General features: G+C 35.1%; 1 protein-coding gene across 2 annotated transcripts in view; it reads right to left on the bottom strand.

Moving 5' to 3' along the window:
• The window catches only part of raptor (regulatory associated protein of MTOR complex 1), a 638,589-nt gene that overhangs the window by 201,401 nt on the left and 425,112 nt on the right, over positions 1 to 12,076 (bottom strand). The window lies entirely within an intron of this gene.

The raw sequence follows: 12,076 nt of genomic DNA, 5'->3' as shown, positions 1-12,076 counted from the left end.
AATGCGAACACTGGTATTTTTGCCAGACCGTTCACTTTTAGCTAGTGAAACCAATGTTCTACAACAAAATTAGACACCTGACATTGGTGTCTCGCAGATAGCACATGGAAATGGAGTTACCCAGAAGAAAGAGTGCTGTTTTTTTTTTTTTTTTTTTTTGCCCATCTGGCTTCTGTTAAATGCCAAACAAAAACTGAATGTCTTGTAATTAATAGTATATTGAAATGAAAGTAGGAAATACTCGATAACAGTTAGAAATTAATGGTGGACAAAGATACATGGGAGGATTTGATTTCATTTACAAATTTAAAAAAATAACAAACATAAAAAAGCTGGCATTTGTCAGATGCTATACTTGCAGTGGAAGGTTAAGCACATCTCATTATCAGAATGTCGTTAATTGATAAAAAAAAATATCTGCGTACTTGAAAATTAACACAAATTTGGCAAAAATTCAAAGCAAAATTAACCAAGACACCACAAGACCTATACTTTTACTAAATCAGAAGAGTTGGCAAGTGTGCTTTTTTATTTGAGGTGTGGAACCGAGGCAACTTGTGGTGATCTTCTTCCAATATGACATTAGTGCATTTTTGTAGTAAATGTAGTTCTATTTTAAGCTACTGATACCTAGAACCTCTTACATTGTGGAACTATTTAACCACCAAATTTTTCGTGTCTTTCACTGACTGCACCTGGTTATCCCCTAATGAGGTGCCAATAAGTACTGTAACAGCTGACTGGACAAAGGCACACATTTAAAATAAATAACAGTATGTCTATTTATAAAGCATGTCCTTTTTTATGCAAATAGTGGCTTGCTTTGCAATATTTTTTATTGATTAAAAAACAAATGCATCAATACGACATACGATAATCCATAAAGTAGGCATCTGTCACCCTCTCAAAATGAGGACAGAGTTCAGGAAATTATGATAACAGAATTGTTTGAACTTCAGAATGACAGCTGATGACTTGGATATGAATAAAGCAATGACTCATCAAATTCTGCATGAAGATTTAGGGAAAAGGAACATCTGTGCACAATTTGTGCTGCTCAGCCTCAAGATGAGCAGAAATAATGAAGGATGCCATCATGCAAAGACTTCAACCAGACAATTAAGGCAGTCCAAATTTCCTCAACTGTATTGTCACTGGAGATGAGTCTTGGGTGTTTCAGTATCACCCTGAGACAAAGTGTCATGTGGGGCAACCACAGTGAAGTCTACAATTCTGCAAGTGGACTTCAAAGTCATCACCAAAGCCCAAAAACTTTCTTTTAGAAAAGTCCAGGATCAAGATGATTCTGATCATGTTTTTCAACAAACAGGGTGCAATTCATGAGGAATTTGTACCTGAAGAAAAGAGAGCATCAATGCCGTGCTCTGTGTACAGGTACTTCAAAGACTATTGAAGTGCATTTCCAGGGTGAGGTCGCAAATTTCAGAGAAAGGCAACTGGTTTTTGATGCACAACAATGCACCTGCCCATTCTGCACTTGTGAAGATGTGTATGATGAAACATGGCACTGTACAGATCAACCATCCACCCTATTCTCCTGCTCTAGCAGCAGTGGACTTCTTCCTCTTTACCAAGGTGAAAACTGCTCTTGAAGAAATGAGATTTTAGGATGTTGAGGACAGAAAGAAAACACAACCGCTGAACTGAACATCGTTACTATGGATGCTTTCGCTAACTGTTTTCAGAAACATTCAGAATGGTATAAGTGCATTCAATCAGGTGGTGAGGACTTTGAATTAAAATAAAATCATTTTTGAGCTCCTTCAACTTTGTTCTTTTCACTGCACTAGTCCAGGAAGTTTATTGCTATATCCCATATGATAGGGAGGCGGAGAATGGTAAAACTGAGTAAATAAGAAGAATTCTCCTCCATAAATCTAGAGAATTGTCAGCTATGCATGTGCTATCAAACAGTAAAGTCAAGGTCAAGGTAAATAAAACCATTTTTTTTTGTTTAATTTTATTCTTGGTGTTTATAATACAAACATGAACAAAGTAACTGTTTAAATTGGCAATTAGGGAGTGTAAAATTGATCTCAGGAAAAACTGTTGATTTTACAGAATATTCGGCAATAATGGAGAGTTCTTTCCTATAAAATAAGACACCTCCTCCTCCTCCTATTAGTCTATAAAATCAAGGGTTAACTTTATATACAATTACTGCTAGTAGAATATATTTTAGTGCTCAAAATTCTTTTTTTTTTTTTTTTTTTTCATATTAATAAATTGTTACTGCAGCATTGAAATATTTACATTACAAGAGATAGAGTATACTGCAAGATTCCTTCCATGGCCAACAGCAAGGGGATTCACAAAGAAAAAATGACAAAAAAATTAACGCATTTTCAAAGAAAAAACCCATAAGTTCATGCAATGTTCAGTTAACCTTACATTTTTTTTTTTTTATTTAGTGTAAATATTAATAAGATGATGGCTCTGAAAATAATTTTTAGTTAAGAGAATTGTTGATTAAAGGCAGCAATTGCAACCTTGAAAAGAATGTTTTGACAAAGTAGAAATAGCATGTACACATAGCAGACCTGAGAATCATTAAATTGTCACTTTGGTTTGGGGTTGGGTGTTTATGGCACTTTGGCTAATAAGTGCCACACTGAACCCTGTCTAATCATTATTATTATTTTTATTACAATTTTTATTTTTTAAAATGTTTTTTTTTTTTTACATGAGTTCTGATGCATATGATGGTATATGTGCAAACTCAAAAAAAAAAAAAAAAAACACCCCCCCCCATATACTAATAGATAAGACTGTTGCTAAAACGATCTTATCTATTGATTGACTGTTACGAAAATAATCTTATCAATCTTGGAATTCTGGGGATTTCAAGGGCTGCTGGGAGTCATCATGGAACAAGTAAATACATGGGTTGTGTTAGGGTAACTAAGAGCAAGAATAGGTGTATGTATACTTACATGCACACCAATGATAGGAGTATAGTAAACAAATTTGATGAATTTGACGTACTGCTCAAGACATCAAAAGCGTATATTGTTGGGATATCAGAGATGTGGTGCCACATGGATATAAGCAGTTCAGAATTGGAATTTGGGGAATACAATGTATACAGAAAGGATAGACAGGACAGCAAGGGACGAGGGGTTATGCTGTTAGTTAAGAAACTCAAAATCTAAGGAAGTGCATCCAGCGGGCGTTGGTGGGCAATGCAATGTGAGTCAGAAACTGGGAAAGAGAAAATGAGAGTAGCTGTGATGGTATATGTGCAAACTCAAAAAAAAAAAAAAAAAAAACACCCCCCCCATATACTAATAGATAAGACTGTTGCTAAAACGATCTTATCTATTGATTGACTGTTACGAAAATAATCTTATCAATCTTGGAATTCTGGGGATTTCAAGGGCTGCTGGGAGTCATCATGGAACAAGTAAATACATGGGTTGTGTTAGGGTAACTAAGAGCAAGAATAGGTGTATGTATACTTACATGCACACCAATGATAGGAGTATAGTAAACAAATTTGATGAATTTGACGTACTGCTCAAGACATCAAAAGCGTATATTGTTGGGATATCAGAGATGTGGTGCCACATGGATATAAGCAGTTCAGAATTGGAATTTGGGGAATACAATGTATACAGAAAGGATAGACAGGACAGCAAGGGACGAGGGGTTATGCTGTTAGTTAAGAAACTCAAAATCTAAGGAAGTGCATCCAGCGGGCGTTGGTGGGCAATGCAATGTGAGTCAGAAACTGGGAAAGAGAAAATGAGAGTAGCTGTGTTACAGGCCTAATGAATCTGATGAGTAAAATAGGCAATTATGCAGAGAAATAGAGTTGGCCAGTAAATCAGATTTTATAATAATGGGGGATTTTAACTTTCCAGATATTGACTGGAACTTGTGGGTTGATCACTCACACACTAGCAAGACTTTTGTGGATTTATTGGATAACAGGGTTCGGTGTTGGGCCCATTGTTGTTTTTGGTATTTATCAATGATATCAATGAAGGTATATCAGGGTTAATGTCTAAGCAACATATTCAAGAGGCAACTAGAGGGAGAAATACTCTTGATCTGATTATCAGAAGTGATTCTTCATGCATTAAAAATCTACAGATAAAGGAACCACTAGATGGCAGTGATCACAGTGTACTGATGTGGGATTTACTTAAAGATGTAACTACAATCACAGGTAAGGGGAAGGGTTTTTACTTTTGTAAAGGTGACTACAGTGGTCTTAGAGAGTTTTTAAATTCTATACATTGGGATCAACTGATGATATTACCAATGTTGAATTCTAAATAGGAAGGCTTCAGGGACATAATCTTGGAGGGTACCAGGATTTTCATACCAATTAAGAAATACTGTTCAAGGTTTAGGCCTAAATGGATGTCAGATGAATTAATGAGGCTAGTAGAAGAGAAGAGAAATGCATGGTATGCATGTAAATTATCAGGTGATGCAGAAGCCTATGGCAGATATAAGCTAGTCTGTAATCAAGTCACACAGAAGGTTAGACAGTGGTTTTAGAGAGTTTTTAAATTCTATACATTGGGATCAACTGATGATATTACCACTGTTGAATTCTAAATGGGAAGGCTTCAGGGACTTAATCTTGGAGGGAACTAGGATTTTCATACCAACTAAGAAATACTATTCAAGGTTTAGGCCTAAATGGATGTCAGATGAATTAATGAGGCTAGTAGAAGAGAGAGAAATGCATGGTATGCATGTAAATTATCAGGCGATGCAGAAGCCTATGGCAGATATACACTAGTCTGTAATCAAGTCACAAAGGAGGTTAGACAGGTGATGGCAGATTACGAGAAATATTTGGCAAAAGATGCAAAGAAAAACAACAAAGAGTTCCTTACTTATGTAAACTCTAAAAGGAAAGGGATGAATCAGATTGGTCCACTTAACACAGATGGTGTGACTATTGGTGATCATGCTCAGGTAGCTGATAAACTAAATGAGTATTTTGCATCTACATTCACACATGAGGAGATATTCAGGGAGGGGAATGCCAGAGGTGTATTAAACTCTGGAAGTGAGCTCAATTTGTAATAACTGAGAGAAAAGTGCAGCAGAAATTGTTGAAGATAAACATAACAAAGGCACCTGAGGTGGATGGGATCTATTCAGTTATATTAAAGGAGGCAGCAAAGGAAGTAAGCAAACCCTTAGCCATAATTATGAAAGCTTCCTTGGACTCAGGGGAGGTCCCCATGGACCGGAGATGTGCAAATGTGCCAACAATTCACAAAGGGGATCAAAGGGTGACACAGGTAATTACAGACCTGTTAATCTAACTTCTGTTCCAGGGAAAATAAAGCATACTGCCTTAAGGTTAAGGCAGTATGCTTACTGGTTAAGGAAGTGATGCAGGATCATCTAGACAATACTGCAGTTATAGTTCAGACACAACACGGGTTTGTTAAGGGGAAATCTTGCCCGACAAATCTGATTGGATACTATGATGTGGTCACAAAGGAACTGGATGCAAAGAATAATTCTGATATCATATACTTGGATTTTAAGAAAATCCAAGTACAGTAAACACCCGCTATTCGCGGCGGTTACGTTCCTGAGAAATGCCGCGAATACTGAGTTATGGCTCCCATAGTAATAAAGGGGTTCCGTTCCAAAGTATGAAATATATAAGAAAAACTAGTCTAAAATTTTGTCTATGTATTATATGTACCTTCATAATATGACTATGTACATTGACAGTACATAGTGAAATGGAAGCATATGGCATCGAAACTAAAATAAGAAACAATTTAATATTAAATGTAATATTTATTAGAAATTCCAAACAAATCTTTCAAACTAGTGCCTTTGCTAACAAAAAAAACTTATCCCGCCAGTGCTATCACCAGTTTCGCTAAAGTGTTGATAAAGGAGTTTTGCCTTTTCACGAATGATGAGTGAACTTAACAGAATTTTATTTTGAGTTCGGTCTTCTATCCAAAGATTTAAAGCTTTTTCCATTTTTTCTAATTTAACATTACGAGTTACACAGCAAATTTTTGAAGCAATTAGCGCGTTTTCACGGACACTACGGCGGATTTTTTTTTCCGATTTTCAAGAGGAAGAATCCCATTAGCACTAATTCAAGAGGAAGAATCCCATCAGCATTAGTGCTTGCTCAATCCATTCAATGCATTAAACACCTCAATCAGATCACCTTGCAGGTACCTAGTCTCCTGAAGCTGCAATTTGCTGAACTAAAGCCATTCTTGGTAAGAGCACTCAAATAAAAAGCCTGAATCAATAGATGCTGTCCATTATTTTTGAAGTCCATTAAAGCAGAGGTTTCCTTTATCTTCTTAATGGAAAAAATGAACTAGTGGCTTCAATGATGAATGTCTTGAAAGCCCACAGTTCACGTGAATTTTCCTTCATATGTATTTCATTCTGACTGACCAAGTCCAAGAACCTCTTTAGTCCACAGTAAGCCACTTTCTCAAAATTAATAATCATGCCTTTATCCTTAACAATCAAAATCTCATTTCTCATTGTCGCAAGTTACTATACCACAAGAATGGTATAGTAACTTGCTCCTAATGTTTCTTCCCGCATCGTGTTTAGGAGGAGAGGAATATCACTGCCCTTCAGCTGTGTTACTGATGATGTTCCATTTTCATTCAATGTATTCAATTATTTCTTTAACCAACCAGTGGTAGTGCACCAAGATGTAGCAAAAATGGTATTGAGACACCTTACAGGTACCAAACTTACTTTTTAATTTCTGTATTTTTTTTTTTTTTTAATTCTACTTGGAGAGTACCAATATTTTATCTTTTCTTAATGAGCTAAAATACTTATTGTAACTTTTTATTTTTCAATAAAAATTAAATATTTAAAAAATGCTTTCTGATCCATTATTTTTAAAAGAAATAGTTCACAAGGCAGAAAGAATACAAGAAACAGCACCATATTTAGCAGCCACAGGCTTAAATTCTAGTCACTCTGAGAATGTGTACTTATGTACCCTCGCACATGATCACTCGGCTAAGGTGCCTGTTTTTATAAAAAAAAAATTAAAACAAACAAAATTGATACTCTCAGTTACTTCCCTTTTCAGATTTATTTAAAATTTGGTAAATTATGCAAGTTTCCACTCAAGCAGTGGTATATACCTTCAATGAATATTATGTTTCGTGTTCTCATCTTTATTACGAAAACAATAGTACAGTAAACCCCCGCTATTCGCGGTATCTGTATTCGTGGTTTCGCGTATTCGCGATCGCTGATTTAATATAAAATGAAACCTAAAAAAATGTGAATTTTAAAGTGCCGTGAATATTATCCGCCATAAAAAACATGGGCATGGCTAAAATTATCTTTCCCGGTCAAAACAGGGCTCAGTGGGTGGGGGGAGAGGGGTGACAAAATCGCGAACGTGGATTTTTTCGTCGTTTGCTTTTAATTTATATGCTTATAAATTGAATAAATTTATAAATTGATATGCTTACAAAAGTGATAAATCTACCACTTTGCAGTGTAAAACAGACTTTTTCGAGTGTGTTAACAGACGAAAGTGACTTTATTGTGGACAAGTTCTTTCTAACTCATACAAAAATATGGCTACGAATAACAAGAGAAATGTGAAAATATCAAAGAAGGTGATGACATTAGCGAATAAAATTGAGTTATTAGACAAAATTTCTGATGGTGAAAGTGTCTCCTCAGTGGCAAAACATTATAAAATCAATGAGTCAATGGTACGATCAATCAAAAAATCGGAAGAAAAAATCCGCCGCAGTGTCAGTGAAAACGCGCTAATTGCTTCAAAAATTTACTCTGTAACTCGTGATAAAAAATGGAAAACGCTTTAAATCTGTGGATAGAAGACCGAACTCAAAATAAAATTCCGTTAAGTTCACTCATCATTCGTGAAAAGGCAAAACTCCTTTATCAACACTTTAGCGAAACTGGTGATAGCACTGGCGGGATAAGTTTTTTTTGCTAGCAAAGGCACTGGTTTGAAAGATTTGTTTGAAATTTCTAATAAATATTACATTTAATATTAAATTGTTTCTTATTTTAATTTCGATGCCATATGCTTCCATTTCACTATGTACTGTCTATGTACATAGTCATATTATGAAGGTACGTATAATACATACATAGACAAAATTTTAGACTAGTTTTTCTTATATATTTCATATTTTCGAACGGAACCCCTTTATTACTATGGGAGCCATAACTCAGTATCCGCGACATTTCTCAGGAACGTAACCCCCACGAATAGCGGGGGTTTACTGTATATAACAGAGCTATGGTGCTCGATACGTTCTACATTGATATCAATATTTGTAGAAGAATAAGGGAAATTTACCTCAATATGATATATACAACACTTTTGTACGATACTCTCCAGAAATTAAAATGAATAAAAGATTAATGCAAAATGATTACATTAAAAAAATCAATTGAATACAATTTAAAAATTAACTAAAATTCAAAAACAATTTTTAAAAAATTAATGTGTAAGGACAAATAATCTCTCTATTTAAGATTCAAGCTCACAGACTCCATAATTTCCATTCCTGCGATCACAACACATGGTCGAAAAGCATTGTCTGCTTCAGGAAGGAAAATCATTTTTCAAAATTTACGTTTAACTTTAACTGATTTTTTAATTAATTTTTTAAAATTGTTTTTGAATTTTAGTTAATTTTTGAATTGTGTTCAATTGATTTTTTATTGTTATCATTTTGCATTAATCTTTTATTCTTTTAATTTCGGGAGAGTATCATATGGAATTGTTCTACATATCATATTGAGGTAAATTTCTCTTATTCTTCTACAAATACAATTATTATGAAAATACAATAACAAATCTTTCAAAAACAACTTGTGTAAGGCTGTAGATATTTAGAGAACTAGTCAGACAGTAAACACAACTCTGAACTAAAAATAAATATACAGTAAACCCCCGCTATTCGCGGGGGTTACGTTCCTGAGAAATGCTGCGAATACCGAAAACGTGAATACTGAGTTATGGCTCCCATAGTAATAAAGGGGTTCCGTTCCAAAGTATGAAATATATAAGAAAAACTAGTCTAAAATTTTGTCTATGTATGTATTATATGTACCTTCATAATATGACTATGTACATAGACAGTACATAGTGAAATGGAAGCATATGGCATCGAAATTAAAATAAGAAACAATTTAATATTAAATGCAATATTTATTAGAAATTTCAAACAAATCTTTCAAACTAGTGCCTTTGCTAACTAAAAAACTTATCCCGCCAGTGCTATCACCAGTTTCGCTAAAGTGTTGATAAAGGAGTTTTGCCTTTTCACGAATGATGAGTGAACTTAACAGAATTTTATTTTGAGTTCGGTCTTCTATCCACAGATTTAAAGCCTTTTCCATTTTTTCTAATTTAACATTACGAGTTACACAGCAAATTTTTGAAGCAATTAGCGCGTTTTCACGGACACTACGGCAGATTTTTTCTTCCAATTTTTTGATTGATCGTACCGTTGACTCATTGCTTTTATAATGTTTTGCCACTGAGGAGACACTTTCACCATCAGAAATTTTGTCTAATAACTCAATTTTATTCGCTAATGTCATCACCTTCTTTGATATTTTCACATTTCCCTTGTTATTCGTAGCCATATTTTTGTACGGGTTAGAAAGAACTTGTCCACATTAAAGTCACTTTCTTCCATTAACACACATAAAAAAGTCTGTTTTACACTGCAAAACAGTAGATTTATCACTTTTGTAAGCATATCAATTTATACATTGATAAATTTACTCAATTTATAAGCATATAAATTAAAAGCAAACGACAAAACCTTCCATGACAAGTGCGTAACACATACTGAACTAGGATTAGTGAGAAACATCCACGCTCGCAATTTTGTCACCCCTCTCTCCCCACCCACTGAACACTGTTTTGACCGGGAAAGATCATTTTAGCCACACCCATGTTTTTTTATGGTGGAAAATGTTCACGGCTCTTTAAAATTCACATTTTTTAGGTTTCATTTTATATTAAATCAGCGACCACGAATACAGATACCGCAAATAGTGGGGGTTTACTCTATATGATATCAAAATATGATATTAAAGGCAAGTTGCTACAGTGGATAAAAGGATATTTGAATGGGAGAAGACAGAGTGGTTATCAATGGGCACTGCTCCCATTGATAACCACTATAATTGATGACAATAATGATAGTACGCTACTGCAACAGGATCTGGAAAAGTTGAGTAGATGGGCTGAGAGGTGAGAGTACTTTAACATTGACAAATGTAAAGTACTGCATATGGGTAGATGTAACTGCAGAGTAACGTTTCAACTGGGTTGTACTACACTCAGGGTAGTGGAGAATGAAAAGGACCTGGGGGTAATTGTGCAGTCAGATATGAAGTTTTTTGAGCCGTGCAAAAAGGCTACAAGAGTAGCTCATGGTGTCTTGTCAAATACAGGAATTTTGCTAGCAGTGATAAGGGGGATGATTGTCCCCTTATATAAGGCAATGGTCAGGCCACACCTTGTGTACTATATACAGGGTATACACCTTGTGTACTGTATACAGGCCTGGAGGCCTCATTTTAGGAAAGGTGTAGAGCCTCTGAAATGAGTACAGTGAATGGAAATGAGATTGATGAGTGGAACAAAGGGTTAGTGTTACCAAGAAAGGCTTAAGTTTTGCACACTGCATCTTGTTGAGACTAAGCACCTACGAGGTGATCTAATTGAGGCGTATAAGACCTTGAATGGATTGAGAAAGCTCAATGCTAATAGGATTCTTCCTCTTGCTCAGATTACTCACATGAGGGGGTATAAATTCAAATTGAGGAAAGACAATTTTAGAATTGGTGTGCAGAAATTCACCTTTAGCCAGCAGGTGGTTGATATTTGGAACAAACTTCCATCTGTTGTAGTGGAGGTCAGCAACTTAAATAAGTTCAAGGCAGAACTAGACAAAACAATTGATGCAGATTAATAACTTGCAAAATTTGAATATATCTGATGCTTGGACTTTATTTAATAAGTTTCTTGAGTGTACTAGGTTGGAAATTGAAAAAAATTAATTGTATTCGTTGTTGTAATTTGGGTATTCGATCAGTATGTTTGACTGAAAGGACTACATTTCAAGTGGTAGATTAAGAAGGCCTTTTACTTTCAACTGATATGAGTGTGCTAAATGAGTGTGACCTATTCCAAAGCCATGCTAATATTACTTCCTCTTTGCAGACCTGGAGCCTAAAGAAATAATGGGCTTAATTTGATACAGTTTCTTGGATTTTTTCATTCAAGGAAACTTGCCATTTTGAAAGGCAGTACAACTGAACTACTCTTTTGTAATTTGTATATAGATTTATAGAATAAGTTTCTGAGGGAGTAGCTGATTTGGCTGTCATATATGCTAATCCATTTAATTGTGGCTTGGAATCCAACAAAAATGAATGTTGTTCTGTTTCACCAAGAGAAAGCATAAAATATTTTGTATTCGTTAGGCAATCAGATGAGAATGAATTTTAATGCCCTGTAAGGCAAGTCGCACACTCAAGGAATCCATACATATTATATACTCCTCCTATTGTTTAGACTGAACTAAAAGCTAATTCTATCAGTGCAAATTCTGCAGTAAAAATGCTATGTTCCATGGTAATATGATGCCATCAAATTGCCATGATAGATTGGTATAGGTCTGAAATTTGGGAGCAATGGATAGCACATAGTTGTTGAATGGATAAGGCAGGTAAGCAAGCTTTTGTTCCCTTTCAGAAAGGAAAGGTCACAAGGAGATGCAATTTATAGTCCATAGTGGTGGCAAGTGTTTTGATTATAACTCAATTTAGTCAAAGGTCAATGCTGAGTTTCTAAATATTCTCCAACTCAAATGTCTAAGGGGCTGTTGTTATTCTGGAATGCATCATACAAAGTTTCCAGTGTGGAGTAAACATTGCTTTCCAAGTGGGATGCCTAGGCATGGACTGAAGTCATTAGATTCCATGTACGGTAGACTTTCAGAATAACGGCACCTTCGGGGATTCAAGGTGCCATTATTTCGATTTTTTTCTTTATCTAGAA

The sequence above is a fragment of the Mastigoproctus giganteus genome, chromosome 2, assembly GCF_048544385.1.
Source record: "Mastigoproctus giganteus isolate SK-2022 chromosome 2, ASM4854438v1, whole genome shotgun sequence".
NCBI lineage: Eukaryota > Metazoa > Arthropoda > Arachnida > Uropygi > Thelyphonidae > Mastigoproctus > Mastigoproctus giganteus.
Note: the sequence above shows the minus strand (reverse complement) of the source record. Positions and strands in the feature narration are given on the sequence as shown.